The sequence below is a fragment of the Ornithodoros turicata genome, chromosome 4, assembly GCF_037126465.1.
Source record: "Ornithodoros turicata isolate Travis chromosome 4, ASM3712646v1, whole genome shotgun sequence".
NCBI lineage: Eukaryota > Metazoa > Arthropoda > Arachnida > Ixodida > Argasidae > Ornithodoros > Ornithodoros turicata.
This window is the reverse complement of record NC_088204.1, coordinates 75,743,483-75,768,874: the sequence shown is the minus strand read 5'-3', so window position 1 is coordinate 75,768,874 and position 25,392 is coordinate 75,743,483. Positions and strand designations below refer to the sequence as shown.

Sequence of the window (25,392 nt, the reverse complement as noted above, 5' to 3'; positions counted from 1 at the left end):
CTTTCGGGAGCTCTAGACTGGCTCCTCCCATAAAGGTTATTACTGTGGATATTGCGTGGATTCTACGGGCTTATGGAAACCATATATCAATAATGTATCCTGTTGTTTTTCAGCGCACATCTTCTTTTCGGCTCCTCCGGCCGCGCTGGCGTGATCATCCCGTGAAAGCTTCCCATCGGGGGATCAATATTGCAGGGCCCAATAGTCGCTGCCGTTGTTCGCTTATCTATATGAGAAACCCCGCATACAATTTGAGGATGTGATCTCTTTGTATCTTGCGGTTTTGTCTGGGCAAGCATGGAAGCGGCGGTATTGATATGAATGAGATTAGAAGTGGATCTGAAGTCGCTTTTTTTTATCTCTCCCTCTCTTATAATAGACATCCCCCACGCCTCAAAACCCATCATACATTGTGCGATGATAATAGAGAATATGAGCAGATGACGCTAGTGAAAGAGCGCGCCGTTGTCGGCCTCACAGAAGTGAGCAACATCACGACTAACGTTCTTGGGGAAGTGCGTCCTGGGCCGACTTCTAAGGGAACTGTGCCGACCTATATCTTGACAGCGTTTGAGGAAGACCCAAGAAAAACCACAGAAAGCCAAGCCAAGCCGGGATTCGAACCCGTGTACCTCCCAGTCTCGTTACGCGAGCACTGAGCTATACGCGAGCTGGTATCACGCGATATCAGCAGAAGCTTGATAACGTCACCGGGAAGATACTATACCTACAGGAACCAATATGGAAGTGCGCCTTACTCAGAATCTTATATTTTCGTTGGGTGCGATCAACACTTTCTAGATAACAGAGAAGGAGCGCGTCCAGTGGAGGACTCCGGAGCGCATGGAGCGCGCTCCCTTTTACTGAACGGGACATTTCCTCTTGAGGAGTGTGGTGCTCCCGCGCTCCTACTCACAAGTCGGAGTGCTTCTCGCGCTCCTCATCCTCCTCTCCGGTTAGACCCACTTGCACCTTAAATAATCCTTTTAAGACTGCAGACAGCCGGATCAGATGACGAACATTCCCGAAAAGAACATTCAGGGACACCCAGTGGTCTAGAGGCGCTTTGCACACGTCACGTGCACACGCAACGTTCTCTACGCTTATGGCGAATTCTGGTGGCCATTTCGTGGTAACTTTATTTTTTCCAGATCCCGAGCTGTCATGTTCGCTTGGTCAAAGCGAAGTAATTTCGCATGTTTGCGTGGCACCTTTCCGAGCACCAGAAATTTGCCGTCTAGCACTCTTTTTCGCTCGGTCTCGAAACAATCGAGCAGCGGTTTGCCCAATTATATCCGGTGACGTCACACTACAAAGCTGGCGAGTGCTTTCATTGGCCCGCACGTCACAGTTCACGTGGTTTAGCAGACGACGGAACCCGAAGACGGGCGACCGGGATGCTGTGAGCGTAATCCAAGTGACTAAAACCGCTAGATTCCAGGAACTCAGGTTCGGGTGGAAACGGTCACGTGACCCAGCTCGGGCGCCGAAGTAGCAATTTCCGAGTGTTAGGCCGTGCTGCCGCGAAATGGCCACCCGAATTCGCCATTAAAACCCGTTTACCAGCGGCTCCAGAGCGGGAGGGACAGAGTGGACGCCGCGCGCTCTGCAGAGCCGCTGCTTAACGTGCCCAAGGCCTCTGCACTCTTTCGATTGACGTCACGCACCTGGCCCTACTGTGGCTGTTGGCGATAGATAGATGTGACGTCACAGAAAGAGCGAAGAAGAGAAAAATCTCCCTCACTGAAAATCTATGGCAGCCTAGCCAGGTGCGTGACGTTATTGAAAACGTGTTGAGGCCATCCCTGTTGTCTACAGGAGGTGTTGGTGCGGTAGACCAACACCTCCTAGATAGTAGAAGGCCTGCGCACTGCCCAGCCCACGGAGGCCTGCGTGAGCTTTGCGAGCTGCACTTTCATTGACGTCATAGCAGCATCCACAGCATGCCTTCCCGTGTTACGCTATGTCACGTGGGCAAGCCTTCTGCTATCTAGGAGCTGTTGGGTAGACACGGTACTTCGGAAGCCACGTTATCGACGGTCAACTAACACTGGATAATATGGCTCACGCTGCGATGAATGGTGGCTGGGTACACGTACGAGTGGGTACGTCGTTGGAGCAAGAAAGCAGCACGTCAATATGATTGGGTATAGTTGACCTTCACAAGCTTCGGCACCGCCACTGCGCAAAGCTGGCTGCGAGCTGGCCATGTCACGTCGAGACTGGGAGGTACCCGGGTTCGAATCCCGGCGCTGTCTGTGCTGTCTTGGGTTTGTCCTGGGTTTTCCTCAGACCCTTCAGTCATATGTCGGCACAGTTCCCTTAGAAGTCGGCCCACGACGCACATTCCCCCAGGGCGTCAGTCGTGACGTTGCCCGCCTCTGTGAGGCCGACGACGGCGAGCCCTTTCACAACCACCACCACCGGTGCTGACGCCAAGAATCGAACCTGGGTCGTCTGATCTTCTCTTGAAGTGATATCAAGTTGATATAGTTGGGAACAGATCTGCTCTGCAATCAGAGAGCTGTGTAGGTTCGATGCACGCCACCGACCCAAGCTGACTTTTCGTCGGCTACCGTCCTCGAGACCATGGGACAGCGTGGAATATTTTTTTTTTTGAAAATTAAAATTAAAAATTACACGCAGCACTGTGTCGAAGTCTCCACCAAGTGTGTATTGCTCGTCAAGTGCGGCGGGATAACTACATTGCATGCGCATCATGCTGTGTTTAAAACGAAATAAGTCGTCTACGTAGTCATCATGAGCAGCAACCCAGTCGGGGAACATAGATCACTGTTGCTAGAGAAACTGGAGCCCGAGACGTCGCCTCGAGCTATTTTACCACAATTTTACTGGCAAATTAAAAAAATATATATAGAGTTCCCTATATAACTCGTTGCGTTGGGTTTACAAGCAACAAACTGTTACTACGCCGCCAACGTGACCTGTTTGTACGCCCTGGGCCTACTTCACAGGGAACTGTGCCGCAAAGCAAAAAAGAAGAAGAAAGCACTCACACAGCAAGATCCCTCAATATCGAAGTATCTAGCATAGCCTTATTGGCTCTATCGCAAAGGCGCGGATACTTTATTCGTCGCTCCGTCCGTCAACTTCCTGCTATTTCCGGTATTGTTAGGGGAACATTGTAATGCAGAATCTTGTTCCTCTCTGGCAACAAGATGGCGTTATGAACAAAGCTGCTTTGGGGTGCCTCAATACCAGCTCACACCGCTACGCAGAGGCAGGTAGTATTGAGGCACCCTAAGCTGCATAAAGTAAATAAATAAATAAATAACTGTACGACAAAAGAGGCAACAGAAGCCAGAAATCTTAAACGAAAACGGCAAACCATGGGCTGCGGAGAAACAGAACACAAAATCCTAGTTTCGGAGAAGAGAAGAATCAATATTGAGGGTTCATGGGAAAGGAAAGATTTTGCGACCGCGACAGGATATTAACTTCACGGAAAGTATAATCTCTCATTCTTTCGTCACGCAGTTACGGACGCTCAAAAGAAAAAAAGAAAAAGGAAGAGGTTCAAGAAAAGAAAAATAATAATAAGAACGGCCTCCGTGCTGATGCAACGAGGGCTCGAGGAGCAAAGCGACAGCATTCGTTGAAGTGCTAATGTAGTGCGGGGATAATTTTAAATTGCGCAGAATGGTTTGCAGATCTGAGTCAAATGTAGGAGCAGAACTGCAATGAGCTATGATGTAATGTCAGACAGCATAACGCGCTGCGGGGTTCGGCCTGCAGAAAAACTTTTTGGCCACACCATGAGTACCTTATATAAGTAGCGCACGTAACCATCTGGCAACGTAGTCGCCCGATGTCAAAGTGAAGGAACCTCGAGCTTGCAGTTAGTCCCTGTCAGTCAATGGGTTTGAAGGTTGCACGACACGGCAACCGTCAAGCTTACGCCCGTATATGCTTTTAGGGAGTCATAAACGAGCTTCCTGCGCGGGAAGTCATCCCCATATCATCGTCATCATGTATTTCTCTCTCTCTCTCTCTCTCTCTCTCCTGCGCGGGACCCGTGAACGTCATGCGACTACTGCATAGAGTCCCCGCTACGAAAGAATCGCGGCGTGGTCTGTCTCGGTCTGCAGCCACGTGAGGCGCGCATGCGCGGTGAGTGGAGAAGGAAGGAAGGAAGGAAGGAAGGAAGGAAGGAGATGCGCATGGAGAGTGCGACGCGCGACGCGACGCGACGCGTCGGCAGTGCAGCGCTGGTGGTCGACAGGTTCAGACTTGTCTGCGTGGGAGCGCCATGCTTTATGAAAGCTGCGCGGAGGAGCGGCGGCGAAAGAAGGCTGAAGGCCGATTCACATAGCTGCGGTTACGGTTGCGCTTGTATGTTACGCACGCTGACAGCGAATCATTGCAACGGAACATCCTTCCGGATGGAACGAAGGTACACGTAAGACGCTGTGCGCAGCCGTAAACGCGGTATTGTGAATTGATCTTCAGGCTGTGAGACGGCGCTGCCAAGCTGAATCGGAGCAAGCCCGAAAGGCTCGTTTGGCTGCGGATGCTGTCTTGCGTCAGCGTTGTGTAGGGCCGTGTGAAGGACGAAGCAAGACGTCGCTCTCCCGCCTTGGCAGCCTCGCTTGCAAGATGTAATATAACGCTTAACAGATAGGATGGCATATACGCACGCTAACAACAACAACAACTTTATTTTCGGCCTTGGAGAGTGGGGAGTTTCATCGCAACAGGCGATACTCTACCCCAGTGCTTGGTGGAATGGGGGGAATAAAATAACGAGCCCCTTTACAATAACGATCGAAGTCCGATGGTGTCCAGAAATGTCAGAAGAGCTTTGAGCGCAGAGCGTTGCTGGGCTGGATTGGGCCAGGGACCAAGCAATTTCGGTAGGGAGAAAGGGCGAGAGTCCAGCTGACGAAGAGACTCGGAGAGTGTCATTCGGGAAGGTTCGTAGTGAGGGCAATGAAGAAGAATGTGCTCCAGATCCTCAAGAGCACCACAGTGGCAACAGGTGGGAGAATCAATTTGTCTCAAGCGGTAACGCCACTGAGCTGTAAAGGCCACATCGAGGCGCATGCGGTGGATTAATGCAGCATCCTGACGAGATGTGTTTCGTCGCATGCGGAAAGCGAGCATGGGATCAACTCTGTTCAACATAGAGGGGGGAAGAATGTCGGTTGTCCGTTGGCGGGAAGCCAGGGGTGTCACTAGACGTCGCAGAATTGAACGGCGGTCTCCTCTGAGCAGAACAATACGGGTCCGGTTCCGAGACGAGAGTGCTGCTTCTGCGGCGCTGTCGGCCTGCTCGTTCCCCACGACACCACAATGGGCTGGAACCCACTGGAGAACTAGCCTGTGGCCTGCGGCGTAGATAGTGTGGTAAGCCATTAACACGTCGGTGACTAGGGGTGCGGATGGGCCTCGTATGCCGGAAGTTTCAATTGCTTGAAGTGCAGATTTGGAGTCTGTAAAGACTGCCCATTCCCGGGGTGGAAAATCAGCGATGTGTTGTAGAAAGAAAAGGATGGCATAGAGTTCCGCAGCTGTGGAGGAGGTTGGATGTGAAAGGCGTCTTCCGTGCACGACGCCTTCGGATGGAATGACGAAGGCTGAGGCGGACTTGTTGTTTCGGGATGCGCCATCAGTATATGCTGCCGTAAACGTAGAAAACTTCTCGTCTACCAGAGCATGAAAATGGGCTCGGAGGACTTGAGGGGGGACCTGATCTCTTCTTTGCAGAAGGTTTGGGAGGCGTACAAACGTGGGCGGTACCGGGAGAGACCAGGGGGCTTCCGGCGGTATAGTGTCCTTAGTTATGAAGCCAGTGAGAGTCTGGCGTGTCCTCTGCGCTACTCGATAGAAGTCGCTTCCAGGGCGGTATCGAATTTTCCTGAGTAGCGGGTGGCGGGGAATGTGAGCACGCAAACGGAGGTAGTGCCGAGCCGTTTCCCGTTCACGGAGAACTTCAAGCGGGAGCTCACCAGCTTCAGCCAGTACTTGTCGTGTTTCAGCCATTCTGGGAACTCCGAGGCATCGACGAAGGCTTCGAGCAAACAGGGACCGAAGCGTATTTAATGAAGTTGTTGATATCCTGTGCAGAATAGGAAGGCTGTAAAGCACAGTTGCCCTCACCAATGCCGCGTGAACCGCGAGCAGGGAACGCTGATCACAGCCCCATCCTGGGCCAGAAAGATGTTGGATTGCGGGGAGCCATCGCTGCACTTTAGTTTCAAGGTGTTTAATGTGCCGAGCCCAGCGCAAGTCCGAGTCGATTACCACGCCAAGGAAGCGGTGAAAGCGTACTGGTTCTAGCTTCTTTGAGCCAAGCCAAAGTGGGAAATTGGCCATAGCTTTACGCGTGAAAGGGAGCTCGACACACTTTTCGGGTGAAAGGTCCATCCCGAGGTGCGTCAGGTACGTATGGATATTGTTTAAAGCGAGCTGCAGGCGGCGCTGGAGAGCCGGGCGTGATTTTCCTACTGTCCAAAGGGCGACGTCATCTGCATACACGGAGAACGACACTTTGCGAGGAATTACTGATTGTAGGCCGGCCATCACCACGTTAAACAGTGTCGGGCTGAGAATGCTTCCTTGGGGGACTCCTTGGGGAACAGGATGCTGAGGGCTTTGGCCTTGGGACGTACGGACAGCGACAGTTCGGTCCGTAAGGAAGTCTTGGAGCCAGATGAAGAGCCGACCGGATACTCCAAACGAGCGCAAGGCATGTAGCACACAAATGTGCGAGACGGTATCATAGGCGCGCTTGATGTCGAGGAAGACCGATCGGACGATCCGTCGATGGGCTCGAGCATGTTGAACTGTAGAGACTAGGTCGAGAACTGGATCCATGGAGCTTCGGTGGCGACGAAATCCAGCCATTTCGTGAGGGAACGCACGTCGTTTTTCGAGCCACCAGTCGAGGCGATGCAGAACCATTCTCTCCATCAGTTTCCCCATACAGCTTGTCAGGCTCACCGGACGAAAGGAGGATAGGGCATTTGGGGGCTTGCCTGGTTTCAGGATGGGAACAACCAAGGCCTGCTTCCATGTATGTGGTAAAGATCCTTGTTGCCAAGACGTGTTATAGACATGAAGGAGAGCTTGGAGTGACCGCCCGTCAAGGTTTCGTAGGGCGGCATAGGTGATTTTATCGGGCCCAGGGGACGAGCTGGCGTTCACAATCTTCAACGCTGCCTTTAGCTCGATTAGTGTGAAGTCGCGGTCCATAACTTCCGGGGGACGGGGCCAGTCGTGGTGAAGTTCAGCCGTCAAACTGTGGACAAAACTGCGGTGTAGGGGCGTGGTCGAGGCAGCCGCCGGAGTCGTTAGTACCACACAGAAGTCCGTCGCAAGCGTGTTCTCGTCTACACGCTGAACGAGAGCCAAGGCCGCGAGAGGATTCTTTTGAGGGGGCGCCTCCTTCAGAGAGCGGATTGTCCGCCAGATCTTCGTGGCCGGATCGAACGGTGAAAGGTGGTGGCAAAAGTTACGCCAACGCTTCCTATCCTCGTTTTTAAGTTCTCGTGTTACTTTAGCTTTCATCCGGCGGTATTCCACAATGTCCGTAAGTTGCCCTGTCCGACGAGCCGTTCTTTCTGCTCGGCGACGTAATGCTCTAAGGTGATTAATAGCGGGGGAATGGCCGATATGGCCTGTTACCCTTTTAGACATGACCACCGCGTCCTGAATACCGCGGGTAATTGCTTGAGAGAGAGCCTCTGGGGACATACCGGTGTGCACAGATGTTCTGAGGCCCTCACGAAAACGTCTCCAGTTTGTGAAAGAAATCAGTCCAGCAGTGGCTGAGAGGGGCAGTCTGTCGTGCGAAATATATAGAGGAAAATGATCGCTACCTCTAGTGTCGACGTCCGTAGCGCACGACAAGTGGCGGATCATGTCGGTTGAGGACCACGAGAGGTCCAATACATCAAGTGACCGTGGGGATCGCATGTAAGTGGGCTCGCGGTTGTTCAGCAGGCACATGTTATTATTCTCCATTGCCTCTAACAACCTCCTTCCCCTACTGTCCGTCCTTCGGCTTCCCCAGGCCGAGTGATGTGCATTGAAGTCCCCTAGCACAAGCGCCGGGGCTTCCAGAGAACCAAGTAAGCGGTCAAGGTCACTCCACGGGACCTGTACCGCGGGACGGATATAGATACTGACGACCGTTAACAGCATGGGGCCAAGGCGGATCCTGCATGTGACGTAATCATAAGAGCGATGACAAACTGAGCCGATGGGTGCAGCAACGAGGTCATTGCGAACGTATAGCGCTACTCTACTCTCAGGTGAATGATGAGAGCGATAGATTGTGTATCCACTAACACGATGTGTACAATCCATGCCGTGTTCGCATATAGCTATGAAAGGGAACTTGTACTGTTGGAGATGTGATTTAAAATCTGGGAGCTTGTTACGCAGGCTTCGAGGATTCCACTGCATGGCCAGGGCTTTTTTATACAATTCCGTCATGCTGATGCGAAGATAATGCTTCCAGTGCCAGAAGCGCTTGAACCTCGGGCAGTTGAGACGCACCAGGAAAAGCAGAGACAATGGCCTTAAGGGCAGCGAGTACCGCTGAGAAGAGTCCCAGAGGAGGCATATATTGGGGGGCTGATGAGGGTGCTGGTTCCGTCACACTGGCGTAAGTGTTTGTAATCTGTCTTGATGGACGAGGAGGCGGTGCGCTTGTGAGAGGCGTAGCCGCGACTGTGTTCAGCGACCCTCGTTTACCTGGTGCAGATCGAGGAGGTAGTGCAGGAAATTCTTGTGCATTTGTACGAGACGGGAGTGTGGCACTAGCATCCCTAGGAGCATCAGACGGAAGTCGTAGGGTTCGGTCTTGGTGCCTCTTGGTGGCGGCGGTCTTGACAGGACATAAAGAAAATGATGCGGGATGGCTGGATTTGCAGTTAGCACACTTTGGCTCTCTTTTATTGTTGCAGTCTGATCTCCGGTGAGGTCCGGCGCAGATGCCACACCGTGTAGAACCTCGGCAATTTCGTGCAATATGGCCAAATCGTTGGCAGTTATAACACTGTATGGGGCCTTCTATATACTCTTGGACTGTGAAGGTCTGAAACCCAAGGGCAATTCGGGGAGGAAGACGGATTGTAGGTTCAAAGGTCAGGATAACGCTCCGTAACGGGGTGAACACATCACTGCCATCTTCTGCTAGGGAATGCCGAACCTGTCGCCGTGCTGATAAAACCCCTGCGTCTTTAAGATAGAGCACGAGGTCGTCGTTCGAATACTCTCTTGGAACATCATATATCTTGCCCATATTTCTGGCGTACGATTGGGGTATGGATGGTATCACCGGAATGCCAGCTAAGCACTTAGCAGACAAAAGGTTGCGGGCGGCTGCTTCGGACCGTACGGAGACGAAGAGAGAACCATCTCGGTGGAAACGGTGGTGCATAACCTGTTGTTGGGTTAGCAGGCGTATCTCACTAGCGACCGCATTAGGATTCACCTTCCAGAAGGAGTAGTCAGTAGTTGCTGGTCGAAACAGTATGGGAATACCGCCGGCTCGGTTCTTCTTGTAGGTGACAGTGGTGAACGGGTCATGAAGTGAAGTGGCAAGGTTGCTATCGTTCATCGCATCTGTCTGCTGAGGAGCTGGCGGTGCCGAAGTGTCCATGGTGTTATCGGGAACATTCACGATCTGTGGAATGTTGGGATCACCAGAAGAAGGGCTCCCTACCCGTTGGCGTTTGGCAGGGCTGACGGGGACCTGTTGACCTGTGGTAAGTGTCATAGAGACGTTGGACCTCCCGTCCAGATTTCGGCGGGAGGTCCGTGATGGTTCGATTTCTTTTTCAACGGCTCTGAAAAAGCCTAAGGGCGAAAGGCTGTTCCACTTCACAACGACGGTTATCCTCGCACGCACGCGTACGACGCTCGTACGACGCACGCTAGCTAGTTAAGGAACTCCATCATACTTGAAGCCTGAGTCTTGTGTGTGTGTGTGTTCCTCGTGTGTGTGCCTGTTTGCTCAGACTCAGGCTTTAAGTATGATGGTAATACAACGCCAATGCTCAGGCTTGTCTACTATGGAGTTTATCCACCATCTTGCCTGCATCTATGCCATTTTATGTGTGCTATAACGTAGCATTCCAATGCCCGCACCTGCCTCGTGATAACCTCACCTAGCAAACACGACCGGTGCTATGAGAGGAGTCACGTTGAATACCCTGACATAAACGCTCTGCACCCACAGTTCCAGTGGTGCCATCTATCGTCCGAGCTGGGTTTTCAGCGCAGATCACAGGGATTTCTGAGGATGGTAGCGCAATAATGATGTCGCATTAAAAGTAATACTCAGTAATAGAAAAAGTAATGTGGATTTGAAAAAGCTACAACTATACGTTGAAGGATGTAATATGCGACAAAAATATGTGTAAAAATTGCTACTTGGTCGAGTTCGTTGCAGAAAAATCGTAAATGAGAGCAAAAAAGAAACTCAGCCATCTTAACATTTCGATAGGTTTATACCACCTGTTGAAGGAGCGTGGAAGAACTCAACAAAGAAAAAAAGCCAGAAATAGTAGAAATTAGGATTACAAATCCTGGGACACGTATGCGCACAAAAAATATATACAAAAAATAACGCACAAAAATATGAGCGCAGCGCGCAATCCTGGTGTGTAACAGAGCTTTCAACCTTGCGGGTTAGAAAAGCTCATTCCTTATTGGTTGTCCGTCTATGACGTCACGTCATCCACCCAATAGCGAGTCCGCGCGCATTCTTTCCTCTCTTTCTTTCCGGTCGCAGTTGTGCATAATTTGCGGCGGCCGTCCCGGGTCTCGACCGACCTCACTTCACCACAGGCCAGGTGTTAGCTGAGCTAGGTCGCCGCTTCATCGTGCATTCTTGCAAGCCAACTTTCTCAAGGAATTCGCACTCCCTAGACGGAAATATTTTACGTGACGACAGTTCATGACGGTGCTATGTCCATGTCACGCGGTAAAGAAAATATATGTTTCGATGTGTCCTCCATGCTCCTCCGAAAGCGTCGCATGTGCACGAGTTTGGGTAGTTTCGTAAGAGCCTAAAAATTTTTTATGGTAATTAACAATTTCGGAGCATAATATGCGTTCTTGTGGTACAACCCTTAATAAGTACGCCTCCCAGAGTTATTTGCAAAGCCCCAACAACTCCTGGACAGCTCAAGAAAGTGGCGCAGGAGCGTATATTGACGATGATATAGGAACGGGTGGTTTCGAATATTTTATAATTTACCGAAACGTACCTGGAACCTGATGTTTTTTTTTCTTACACAATGGACCTCTACGCGAGAAACGCCATTATGACGTTGGTAGGCAGGCTGAAACCGAAACTAATCGGAAGGGGAGAGCTGGGTTCCACGCATGGGCATTTGTTCGTTGCCTCCTATTGAAAGAAAAGTAGGACCGAAGGTCGCGTCCTTTTCAGGGACCATCGTAATCCCCTCAAGACCGTGGCTTTTGGGCGCGGCCTTGTTCGCCCTTATCTTCGAGCGTAGTTAGAGTCTACCAAATTGGTGGCGCTGTCCAACACTATGGCGTCATTTGTTTACAAACAGGAAGAGGTCTATTCTTACGCACTTCGTAGATTCATCGACCTAAGTTTCCACATACTGCTGACTCTGCATTTTTTTTACCGAGCGGAAGAAATACCGTACTTCATCTTGAGTAACCGAGAACACCTTTACATTTGTGCAGACGTGGACAGATGGAGAGACGACACGGAAGGAAAGAAGGGTTGTGAGACAGGGGGAAGCGTGCCGAAGTCTCTGTGCGAAAATCCAGAGAATACCTCGGACAGCGCAACCGGTGGTAGGGTTCGAACCCACCACCTCGCAGCGCGACCTTGGAGCTACAACTAACGAGCGGCTTCTTCTGTCCGCTCAGCAATGACGCTGGTGAGAGAGTGGCGACGTACAAGTTGGGACAAAAGTTTACGGAACACGCGAGCGGCGTATTTTTTCCTCGGTGCGACACCCTAGCGGTTGACGGAAGCGGGTGAGTTCACTATTTCCGAGGGGTGGAAGGGCGCGCTGTTAGCGGCACATAGCGGTAGCTCCCAGCTCACACAGCCAAGCGACAAGGGAACTACCACTGTGTGTCTCTGACAGCGCACGCTTCCACCCCTCCGAAGCAGTGAACTCACCCGCTTCCGCCGGCTGCTAGGGTGTCGCACCGAAGAAAAAATACGCGGCTCGCGTGTTCCGTAAACTTTTGTCGACACCTGTACGATAGGTCACGCGTTACGGCCCGAAACGCTGTCGCCGGAAAAAAAAAGAAAGAAAAAGAAAAGCCGGAGATAAAAGTGAAGTCGGCGCACGTCCATCAATTATAAATGTAGATGCGAGCAATGAAGAGCAGCAATGTACACGAGATGTTTTATTCACGGATATGTACACAATGCCTAAATCATCAATACGTAAGGTGAGCTACGTGCAAATGTACGGCCGGCTTAAAAGGGTAAAACCTGAGTTGCGAAAAAACGTATAAACTTTTTGTCCTTAGAAGCAAGGCAACAAATAATATAGAGAAATGGGTTTTTGCTTTCTACGCTGGCTTTTTTGTATTGTGCTCTTATCCCTTTTTGCAGTCGAGGCATTGAATGCAATGTTTGCTTTCTATTTCGTTTCGTTTCGTATTGTGAATGACAGCTTTTTACGTCGTATTTGAATAGGGCAAGAGATTTGCATCTGCTGTGCTTCTTTTGGCCCGCCAAACTACGCGTAACAGTGGTAGAGCATGCAGAACGGATAAGTAAACAAGACATAAACAAACGTGCGTACGGAAAAAAAGAAAGATAAACAGGAAAAAGAAAACGTTCTATTGAGGTATCTTCGGTTTGGCCCCACTACATAGCTGCATAGTTCCGAAAATGTCCGCGATGGTGCTGCGAGCCTGCAGCGCCGATTCAGACAGTGAAAGTTCAGTTTCGACACTAGCGCCCTCCGCGGTTGCTTCCAAAACGAGTGAACAAGTACGGACTCTGCAGCGTCGCCCACTGTCCGCGTCGTCGCTATCGTCCCGCTTCTTGTGCTCGTGCTGTGTGCCCTCTCCTGTGTCGCCGACGCGGACCCGCATTATCGTCTGCACGGCGTCTTCGCACACTTGCTGCACTTCCTATCCACTGAGTGCGGGCTGGCCGTGACCTCGTCGAAAACTAGGCGCGCACTTTTTCAAACCAAAGAGGAAAGTGCACGGGGAGTGCGTTACGCTACAAAAAGGAGTGCGAAAGTGCTGGGCTGCATGAATTGGTGCAGCCAGCCAAATCGAAGAGACCTTTCATTTCATGCGTCCCATAGTCGACACCCTTCAGACATCGCGTTGTTAGGGACCGTACGCCACTTTGAAGCGAGAAATATATTAAGAAGGAGAAACACACACACACACACACATGCTTCCTGGATGCCTCGAGATACCGTGAAACGGAAAGAAATAACAGGCACTAAAGCGCACATTACATAGAATACGATCCAGACGGCAGCAGCACCTAACCCTGAATCCATTTGAGAAGCCAGCCGGAATCCAGCCGGAGAAAACAGGATCCCGCGATTATTAAATTCCCATCGCCGAATATGAAATTGCAAATTGTACAGTAATGGACAGTATGAGATTAAAATCTTGCCATATTTCTTTTCGTTTTCCTTTTTTTTACAAGAGAAAGAGGAAGAGAGACACCCCACAGCGATTCTCTCGAGATGGAATTACGTCACGAACAGTCAAATATAAAAAGAATTCAGGAAAAAGGAAAGACCGATAGGGAAATGTCATTAAGTCGGGGTATCTCGTTGCAGATTGCTGTGTGTTATTGCTATTGATCATAGAAGGCGCGGGGGGAGCCGGCGAGAAAATGAATTGTTCGCGTTATGAGAACAGTCCTTAACTACGCGGACAGAATTTCATAAAGCTATGCGCAGCTCTCGTTACTGTAAGCAGCCGACATCGTTCAGTCGCCACCGCAACGGGGAGGATCTCTATATATCCCCGGTTGTGAAATCCCCGATCTCGAAATTCACGAAACAGGGATAACGAAGGAGAATTCTCGGCAGCTTCGTAAGATGATATGCCGCGTTCAACCACACGACATCACTATTTATAACCACTGAATAAGCGCACTCGAGTAAGGAATTGTGTACGAATGTGTTTGTTCCCACGTTGTTTTGCCTGTCTCCCAGTTTTGTTTTCGCCATCCCACTTGTTATGGCATAGAAATCATAATTAGAAAGGCTAGAAGGAAAGCTGGGAGAGAGAGAGAGTGATGGGGGAGAGCAAAGGCAACGTACCGTACCGAGGCAAGACCCTCTCCCAATGTCCAAGTCCGTGAGGCGCCATGATAGATATTTTGGATTGGGCCGGATTCCGCCACAGCCCTTCCACGTGTGAAGACCAGGCACGTTCGGCGCAATGGCATTCAATCCAATGCAAGTCGCTTCCGCTCTGCTCCGCGTGCCATGCCGTGTGCGAAGCGTGTTTGTTTTGTCTGTCATCACCTGTGCGCTTGGATTCTCTATGGAACGAGTGTCGTACGGTTTAAACCTTGTTCTGCAACATGAAACAACAACGCAGGGAACTTTTAAGTGCCACCGTTCGTATCACGCTAGGCCTACCGTATCGATCATGGCGGCTCACATGTTGAGACGTTCCTCTTCGCTGGCTTGGTTTCTAGTTATTCTGAGATTTCTACGTGTTATGGGAAACTTCAGTAAGTCTCATTACGGCCTATAATCCTGAGATTTTGGGCGTAATGAGACAGTTGGGGATTAAAGGATTATCCGCCGTAACGAGACGTTGTCCGTAACGCGACTGTCCGTAACGGGACTCTGTCCGTAACGGGACTCTGTCCGTAACGGGACTCTGTCCGTAATGGGACTCTGTCCGTAATGGGACTCTGTCCGTAATGAGACTTTGTCCGTAATGAGACTTTGTCCGTAATGAGACTTTGTCCGTAATGAGACTTTGTCCGTAATGAGACTTTGTCCGTAATGAGACTTTGTCCGTAATGAGATGTTACCGAATCCACACAGGCAGGCTGGTGGAGAAGGTCCATGACGACGAAAGCCTGGACGTGGGCGCAACAGCGACAGAGCGCGACGTAACACACTCTAAACAATTACATTCCACAGCACTGTTTACACTATTTACTATCCTTCATGGGATTCGCGACGAAACACCCCAATCATCATCATCATCATAACCATCAAGGTTGCTGTCCCTCTCCTTTCCCTCGCTTGTTAGCACATTCCAATTTCAAGATTTTCGGGAACGCAAGTTTATTTCTATCTTATATCCGCTTAATCCGGGTAGATCTCCGGTTCCGGACCCCTCACTGTAACGAGCACGATGCACATCTCATTCGAGAACCTTAACCATCCAATGGCGGGACCGAAATAAAAACTAGTATCTAAGTGCTTCAGCTCAGATGCCCTTTTTGTTTCTATCTCAAAGACAGAGCCATGCTTTCCATATAGCCCTGTCATCATGCCCACAATTCCCATATTCCCCATCTCTTTATTTCGCTTCTTTGTTTGACATCCATTTTGTATTTGTTGTACACCCACAAAGAGAAAAAGAAAGACAAAGACTCTCCTTCATTCACCGTTGTGTTTCCCTCGCAGGGGTCCTCGGGGTAAGGAAGTATAATATACAGTTCTTATCAGGAACAATTTAATACATATTTTCGGCAGTTCCATATTTTTCTTCCCTACTTTTTTCCCCCTTCGCGTTTTAGCACAACCTTCTCGGAGCAGAAAATTCTCAATATCCCGTCATGCACGTCTAAAACGGAGCAAATAACTCAGGAAGAAAGAAGCATAATAAAAAAAAAAGAGGAAGAAGAAGAAGGAAGGGAGTCTATGCATAGTTGCATCCTCTCGCTTCAAAGGCCCGGCCTGCATGCACTGAAGGTACTATTCGATCTGACGTCGTTTTCACGGCCCAGTGCGAAGAAGACCATTTGTCAGCGTGTTCCGTGATATTTGTGTTGCGTCATTCGTTGCTTGCTTTGATGCATGGCGTTAAATTGCGAGAACAGTTCTTCTCCCGTTACTTCGTGAGAGCTCACCGAAAAGAGAGCTTCGAAAAGTGCGTTTTCTTCTTGCGAGCGGTAACTTACCAGACAATAAAGAATGCGAAGTTCTTTCAGTTGAAGATTTCTTTTCTCCCATCTTGATGCAGGTGCGCAGCCGTGAACATATGGAGGAAGGACAGCAGGAAGGAGCACGTGCCCATAACGGGCGTCCATAATGCATGTCATAATCCACATCAAAATTAGTTTCGAAGCTCAAATAAAGAAAAAAAAAAGAGAACAGCTCTTTCATGACTTGGTGCCTTAGACCGTGTATACACACGAACGACATTCCCCCAGAAGCGGAAGATGCGAAAAGCGTCATAGCTTTCTGCTGTCACGTGAGACGCTTGCGCTCACTGGCTTCACGTGTCACGTGTCTTCATGTACTCTGCTAACCGTTTGGAATATCCTGCTACACAGCCACAAGATACTCCATAGCAGACGACAGGAAAAGACGCTGACGGTGTCGTCTGCTAGGTGTCGTCTGCTAAATGCGCAGTACGCCACTCCCGATATTCCGCACCGTGTGAATGCTCCACGTAACACGTGACGAAACTTCGGCTGTGGGAGCAGCGTTTTCTTTTTTTCTTCCACTAGAATATTTCATGAGGATGTCGCTCGTGTGAATACACGGAGAAGGTCGTCTTCCCCGCCCAGAGTGGAAATAAGCAGTGGTCCGAATTCTGACCACCGGCTCTGTTGTCTGGGTGCTTTTCCTCTGGAGGGGCAAATGTCGGCATTGCTCCCTGTGAAGTCGGCCCAGGACGCGCAGCACCCCGAGCGTCATGCCGCCTTCCCCCTGACTCGGTTATCAGTCAGCTGGAGAGAACCACTTGCGTGATTGCGATTCTGGAGGACACTGGGTTTGTATCTGAAAAAATGCCACGAGGCTCTAGACGTTTTCTTAATTACGTTCCTGCGACGTAAGTTTAAAGCTGTTGAGCTACTGGTAATTTCGCTTCGGTGGGACCCGTACACCTCGCGGGATTTGTGGAAATTCTGAAGAAACGCGCCTTAATCCTCTAGAATGCCCCGTGGAACCTCTGAGTCCACCAACTCTAGATACTCTTAACCAGACGTTCTTCCGAGATTGCCTCTACATGCGGACGCCATCAGTAAGCGCATTCTTTTCACTTGCACTGGACTGCACTAGCTTGGACTCCACGCAAGACGGGTTTTCGGGAGCTGCACTTTCCAGCTGAAAGGAACTTCATTAGTAATGCCTTCCTTTTCAACGGGAAAGTGCAGCACGCAAATAACCCAGTTCAGATCTGGTGCGGGCGGTGCAAGCGAAAAGAATGGACCTACCATCAGACGATACTGGCCACATGCCGAGGTGAAATGAAAGAGATCCTTGACTTGCCTCTTCGTGCTGTGTCGTGGAGTCCGTTGTCTAAACCTATGTCTTTGGGCGCATATGCAACATCAGTTGAGACGAGGGAGCGAAGGACGCATCCTGGAAGTTTCGCGTCCCATGCTCTTGCGTCCTATTCAGGGCATGTGTTAAAGGCAATTGAATCCTCGAAGAAAATATAAATTAAGAAGTCACACATATTAGCGCATAACAGCAATAGACCATTACCCGATAATATTTTCTTTCCAGTTCCTGTTTCCGGTAGAGGAGGAACGTGATATGCGTTTCCGTTTGCCTTACCAGATTTAGTTCCGGCTCTATATCCGGTATATTTGTCTTTCTTTAAACCAGCCAGCCAATCATTGCTGTTACCATTTCCTGCTTAAAACTCGCAAATACCAACCAATCAATCAAGGAACTCTACACTGGAGTACGAAAAACCAGGGAAGGGTAACGGTAATGGTAACGGAAACAGAAACGCTATATTACCGAAATTGGAGATGGTAACGATAACAGAAACGGAAACGCATACCACGGTCCTCCACTGCCGGAAACGGAAACGGAAACGAAAATTATCGTCCGGTATCGAATTCGGGTAATGGCTATTCCTGTCGTGCGATGGCATTTGAGTGACTTTTCGTTTTGGTTTCTGTATTTTGATGACTCCATTCCCTGTAATGCTCTACATAGTACACGAGAGCATGGAAAGAAGGAACAATATTGGATCTCGAGGGTGCATCCGTCGTTTACCTCGTCCCAGTCCTCGTAACTCCATGACATCAACACATGACTATAGCACGAGGATGAGAACCTACAATTTTTAGTTTCTTATTTTGTACTATTTTTCATTTCACCGTGGCCATGACAGTATTATTTACTACTGAGAGCGTCCGCTTATGAATGCGACATTGGATGAAGGTTATGCCCATCTTGAGTTGCTGGACTCCGAGTGACCAAAGACATGTTCCTGCATTATTTATTTTAAGACTTGCAAGCTGTGCGCATTCCCAACGACGCAAAATTAATTGTGTAGTGTGTACGCGTGACACCGAAGCAGCACTTGGGCAAAACAGAGTGCTAATAGAGCCGGACGGGCTGTCCTCCCGCAGCTCTGTAACAGCCGTTCCATTACCGGAAACCGTAACGGAAACGCTACGGAAACGAAATTGAAAGGCCGGTATCAGAAACGGATAACGGAAACGAAAATATTGCAGTAACGAAAATGGAAACGGCAACGAAAATACGCCCGTTATCCTTCCCTGCCAATAAACCGCGCACCAGTCCAACACCCCACCCAACTCTTCAAAAATGAGGACCAGAAAAATAAACAAGCTCAAATCCTCCCCAGCCCTGCAATGCAGCCCAAACGAGAGAGAGAGAGAGAGAGACGAAAAGAGAGAAAGGATAAGAAGTACACTGCCGCGTCACGTCGAAGCCCATCAAAGAACCTATCCCTCGGGACAACCTATGAGACACTGCAATCGAAACACACGCATCTAAGCTTCCTTGATCAGCCACATGACGGCGCCTCCACCGTTTGATGTTGTCGACCAATCTACGCCTGCCGAAACGAGGTCACGTCACTCGTGTCAGTGTCAACGCCGTGACGCTCCTGTTATGCTGTTGCCGCGATCCAGGCGTCGATAGAATCTCTGTTTTTTAGATGCGTTCTTTATATCCTCTTTGGTGCCTGACTAGATGATCCTCCAATCAGATGTTGTCCCACGGGAACAAACCGCCACTCAGGGGGGAGGGCTCTCTTTGCCCTGTTCCGACCGTTACCCTGTCACGAAGGCCCGCAAACTTGTCGTCGGCTCTCCATCAAAGAACGACACTCGGGAACGAGTATCTTTTTATGCACATATCACTCGTACATGTCTTCTAGGGCATATTATCTGGGAAATGCTGATGAGGTGTGTTCGTCACTCACGTAACTATATGATAAGAGGGAAGTGGTAGTGGATAGCGCTCCTAAAGACAAGGCAAGCTGCGTAAACAAACAAAATCGAAGTATGAAAGAAAATGAAGTTGAAGAGCTTTAAAATCAGGGCTGGGAAACAGTTGACAGCCATAAAAACCAGAGTGCTGAGTACGGATACAAGACAGGCACACACACTTAACCAGATATATGGTTACAATCACCTCCGAACCACTACTCCGGTGGTGGTGCTGGTGGTGGTGCTGGTGAAAGGGCTCGCCATTGTCGGCCTCACAGAGGTGGGCAACGTCACGACTGACGTCCCGGGGAATGTGCGTCCTGGGCTGACTTCTAAGGGAATTGTGCCGACATATGCCCACTCCTCCGCGTGCTTGTTATCGCTTCAACAACTAATTCACGAAAAAAACTGCGAGCGCCAGCGCTCGGGGGGGGGGGGGGGGGGGGTTGATCCTAGAACCTCTTGATTACTGGTCAGGGGTGCTACCCTTAGGCCACATTGGTATAGTCCCTAACATCCCTGACCGGTAATCAGAAGGGTCCGGGTAAGACCCCTGGGGCTAACACTCATTGGCTTTTTCGTCAATGACTTGTTACTTTGTCCCCTTAGGCTCCTTGATGCTCCACGTGTTCTGTTTGTCCCTAGATGTAGCTCGCCTCGGCTCGTTCGCCTATCTATTTGTTATATTGCTTTAGTCGTGTAGTGTTTACCATAAGAGTAGCACGTTTAAGACGTGCCCTACACTTGTCCTTATCGGCTGCAATAGTTGGCCGTGTCACTCTACGACGCGACAAATAGTGCACCAATACAGAACACCAGGGGGCGCCCGGTGGCGCTGCAGTGTAATTCCTCTCGCGGAGAAACTCTGTCAGGGTTGACATACCACATTTCGTGGTGTTCTTAGGCTGAACCCGGGTGCACACGGGTGGCCCTGAGTGCCTAGTTAATTTGGTTTTGCACACGGTACGCAGAAAGGAGCGTAGGTTAATCATGGGCTTACCATGCGGTGCGGGCTGACGTCATGGGCGACGTGACCAAGTACAGCGGTGATAGGTCAAGTTTCTCCGCACGACACTCCTGCCGTCGCTCGCCGTAGCACGTCGCCAGGTGTATTAGTTTCGCATAACTTCGGTACTTCGTTTAAATTCGTTCGCTTGCCGAACGTAAAACTTCGGTTGCGTGTTAAGGGACATTTCTTCTATCAAACAAAAAGACAAACAGAAACAGGTGTCGCCTGCTTTTCGCACTCGTCCGTTCCTTCGCTAAGGGATATAAGGAAAGGTCAACCCAGCGGAGCTGGCTGGCTACTCCTGTATCACCGAAGGCGATTTCGGACACGAAAAGCCTGTCGCTACGAGGGGGTGTGTTTGCGAATGGTCGTTGCGCAGTCGACTGTACGCGTTCTGGAGTAGGTGGCTCCACATTCAAGGTAACCACATTCAAGGTAACCACAATCTCTCCACATTCATTTTCAATCCAATCCAATCCAATCTGTGTATGCGGCAGAAGGCGATGGCTACGACCGCTATACAAACGTTGTCGTGATTATAGGGTCGCATGTAGATAACTCGGCCCGTGTGTTCAAACAACGGATAACACGTGATATCATACTGCGTTTCTTGTATAATCTTTCGCTGTCTTTTCTTTCTTTCTTCATTTTATTCTCATATTCTGTGCATTCTATTTCGTTCTGTGTCCTGCCTTATATCTTATATTCTGATTTTCTTTCTTTCGTTTTTTTTTTTCTTGAGCAACGAGGAGAACGAGGCCTATTGGTAGGAGATCATGATCTTAAAGCGCTACTGGAACAGGATGGATAGACGTATGCATCATCTAGTTGCTATGTGTTGTGCACCTCTCCGCGTCCTGTTCCAGTAGCACTTTAGAGGAGCACTGAGGTGACACATTTTTTTTTTTTTAGTTTTTCGATGCAGAGTGTTCTCCAACGAATAAAATGAGTTCCTGCGAAAGAACGATGAGTGCAGGTGACCTACACAGCGAGCGCGAGGGCTTCGTTCCGCACACCTTTGAGAAATCCTTCTCCTCGTGAAAAGAGGGCGTCGCAGAACGAGAGGACGTCGTGACGTATGCTACTCCCCTCACGTGACCAGTGAAGTACAGCGGCAAGCGTGCATAAACGTCGCGTGAGCTGCGAAAAAAAACAACAACAAAGAAACAAGGCACGGGGCGCGTTCTCCACGTCACGAGAGCCTAGTGTCGTCCGTCCGCGGCAGCTTTCTCCGAGCGCTTTTTGTAAATTCGATTGCACAGCTATAACGCACCGCAGAGCGAAAATATTTTGCACGGCGACTCCTGGTGGACAGCTTGACAGACGAGGCAGGATTTCGAGCGATGTTAAAGGTCACCTCATTGCTCCTTTAAGACCATGATTTTTTGGCTTATAGTATTTTTTTCGCTTACGTATAAATTTACTCCAATTACCTGATAGTGTTGTTAAAAAGAATGTGTCTCTGCCTCGATGTGGAGTTCAGTGCTCCTTTGCAAGGGCATAGTAAATGAACGCCATGTTTTGAGAAGCAATTCGGCCTTGTTCAGCCTCAGATACTGATTGTACTGCCCGTCGTACCACAATGCTTATCAATCGCTTGTCCTCCCCCCCCCCCCCCGAGCGTAACGATACGCTTTCTTCAAAGTTGGCGTCTGGGTACTGGCGCATAATCAGAGCCGTATATTAAAAGGGAGTCTGGCCATTGGGAGGAGTCACAAAAAGAGGCTCGACCTGTCAATCACAGTTTCGCTCCTCTGATGGGTTTGCTTTTTACCAAGGGGGCCCGGTCGTCATGACACCATACTGCCACCCAAAATAGCGACGAAAACAAACACAGTGAAGCGGAGATTTCGTGACAAAAAATTTTCACAGACTAACCTGGTTTTACGCTGCAAATGTACATCCTAATATAAGTTTCTCGGAAATCAGTTTCAACTTATGCTCATCCATCGATATGTAACCGAAAATACGTTTTTTCGACGGTGTTAGGCCTAGTGAACACGGCGATCACAACGAAACCATAACAAAACGGCGCTGTGCTGTACAAGCTCATATTTAATTGCTGGATTTCATGGATATAAACACTCTTGCCTTTTATATTCAAACTATTCATGTAGGTTTGTTTAAAAAACATACCGACGACAGAATCTGTCCCAGCAGGTGGTTCTGCCGGCAGTGGTACAACGACGGAAGCAGACGACACTTCCCGATGTGCCTTACGCTCCCTAGGTGGCGAACATCAAATTTGCAAAAAAAATCCACTAGTTTTGCAGATTGCGTGAGGTATCCATTTCAATCCCATCCAATCCACTTGCCACCCAAAATGGCGCTGCCCATGTTGGATACGGGGACAAAGAGTGAGGATAGGTTGATTGATAGCGCTTCATATTTCAGAACTCTATTGGTCGGAAAGCTGAAAAAGTGGGTGGAGCTTCAGTTATAGGCATGACCCATTAATGGCCAGATTCCCTTTTAATATACGGCTCTGCCCATAATGGTCTAAGAGAGCTACCTGGCGGGCGAGTTCGTTCTTTCACAGCATAATTAACTTGCACATGTATATAAGTACAAAATCTGCAAGGCGGAACGGCTCAATTCACGAATGCGAGCCTCTCGTGCATTTTATTTTTACTCGACCAAACGAAACCAACAATCTGTTAATCGAACAATCAATTAGCGCGATGCCGCTCTGTAAGACAACCGGTTCTTAGTACTCGCCATTAATGACAAAAGAAGAAAATAAAAAAAAATATCGGTATAGATGTCGCGATCAATACACAGCAGACATCCTGTAGGTGATTATGCAAGTTGCGCAGAAAAATAACGCAACTTGCACGGGGTCGTTTGGAAGGATATCATGCTTCATGGATTCTTCTGAAACACGACCCCCGAGGCAGATAACGTGGGTAAAATTACCAATATCGATATGTAGCCGAAATAGACACTGCATGAAAGTTGTCAGTTCGCGTTGACATGGAAATCGTATCCGGTTGAATTCGTAACCAGAACTGGTAGGCGACGATGGTGCTGGCGGTGCTGCTGCACCTTGCCGTTGTCGCTGACTTTTTCTCTACTGCCGCGCTTGAGATTATTGCTCCGGCGTTGGTCAGGCCTAAACGCTGCGTTTGCCCAATTTGCTGACTCAGCCTCTGGAATTCAGGTTACTATAAAGAGAGATACTACACTCTAAGAAAAAAAAAAAAGGAGTACTTTTACTCCTTTTGGGGAGTAATTGCATTGCCACAAAAAATAGTCCCTTTCGGAAGCAAATGCACGGGAGTAAAGGAATGTCACAGAGTGAAGACCGCATTTCACGCACTGTTGTAAGAGTCCCATATACATAATTGGTGCGCATGCATTAAAATAGTTTGAAGCAAACCGTCAACGGTGATATATCGAGTGATATAAAATCTTGCGCCATACTAGGGCACAATTTGCGAGGAAAGATGCGCTAACTGTTTCTTACTCTGTGTGGCTGGAACATTGCTACATTGTCTGAATTATACAGCCTTATGTCCCTTATGTCGTTCAAATTGACCAAGGGCACATATTTACGTAGACTGTCGCATTCAGGAGACCATTCGCGAAGTTTAGTGACAATTTGCAGTCCTGGGGAGTAAATGTCGGGACTAAATGTGGGGTTAGGGGACTAAAATGGGGAGTAATTGCAGACTAGGGGAGTGGAAGCTGCAATTACTCCCCGTTTTACTCCTTTTTTTCTTAGAGTGTACATGCGAGAAAAACAGCACGTGACTGAGAGCTTGTCGCCATATTCTCAACTTTACTGGCACCAAATGACAACCCTCGCAATGGACTTCTTCCCATAACCATTCCTATTACCCGATGCGGATCCCATGCGTCTGTCGTATTCACGTATAGGATTTATTCACATGACGTCATCCGCGAGAGAGCGCCACTGTTGCTAGCAGATTTCCCCGCCATAATGTGGGTCCTCAGGTTTTGACCGTCCGGGCCTTCATCCATATCGCATTCACCGCGCATTTGGTGTTTCATAGTTATTGTACTGTGTGAATATTATTTGTACCACAATCCAAGTAATTTCCATGTTTTCAACGTTAATAGTCCTCTAAATAGCACATGGCAGTGAATGAAAACCGGAACCAAACTTTGAGGGACCTATACATTATGAGACATTACATTATGGGACCTATACAAGGCTGGAGACGTAACTCACATTTCTAATTATCGACCTGTATCACTGTTGCCAACATGCGCAAAACTGTTAAAGTATATTGTCAACAAACACTTGATATCGTTTCTTGAGGACGACAAATTTTTTTAGCCCTATCCAACATGGATTCAGGCAAGGGCTGTCTACAGTGACTTAACCAATTGAAACCATTCACGATTTTTCTAGTGAGTTAAATTCTCGTGGTCAAGTAGGCGTTATCTTCCTTGATCTATCGCGATCGAGCTTTAGACCGAGTGTCTCACAAAAATATTATGTTAAAGATTAGCAAGCTAATAGACAACACACTCATAATTAACTGGTTAACAGATTATCTTTCCCATGGACAGCTGTTCGTACAAGTCGCGCATTCACGTTCATCGTGTAGAAATGTTTTAGGAACTATAATAGACCACACTCCACTCGAAACAGGCCCACCATGACAAGCACACATTTTTCTACGACCTCTGAAAACAGCGATTCTAAATTTAGTTTAAAAACGGCGACGGTAAATTTACTGCGACGACATTTTTATTGCAATAAAATGTCTGAAATGACATACGCGTATCATATAACATTCATGCAGTATAATAAATTTTATTTTTAGTCTGGTTTTTCGCAGGCGTATGCTGGTGAATCCTGGCGAATCCAATAATTTTTCCCAGTCTTTATGACGTACCTTCTTTATGGCGTACGTACGTATACTGCTATCGTTTGCAGGAGGCTTCGTTTTCTCATCTCACAGATAACGATTTCAATGAACGATACCTAGATATCAGCTGTTTACTCCATTGATAGTTCTGGGGATGCTTTTTTTAGCAGTACTAAACCTAAAATTTTCGG

At 48.9% G+C, this 25,392-nt stretch overlaps 1 protein-coding gene across 2 annotated transcripts in view; it reads right to left on the bottom strand.

The window, feature by feature from the left end:
- The window catches only part of LOC135391897 (ras-related protein Rap-1A-like), a 274,681-nt gene that overhangs the window by 93,884 nt on the left and 155,405 nt on the right, over positions 1–25,392 (bottom strand). The gene's annotated exons all lie outside the window — the stretch shown is intronic.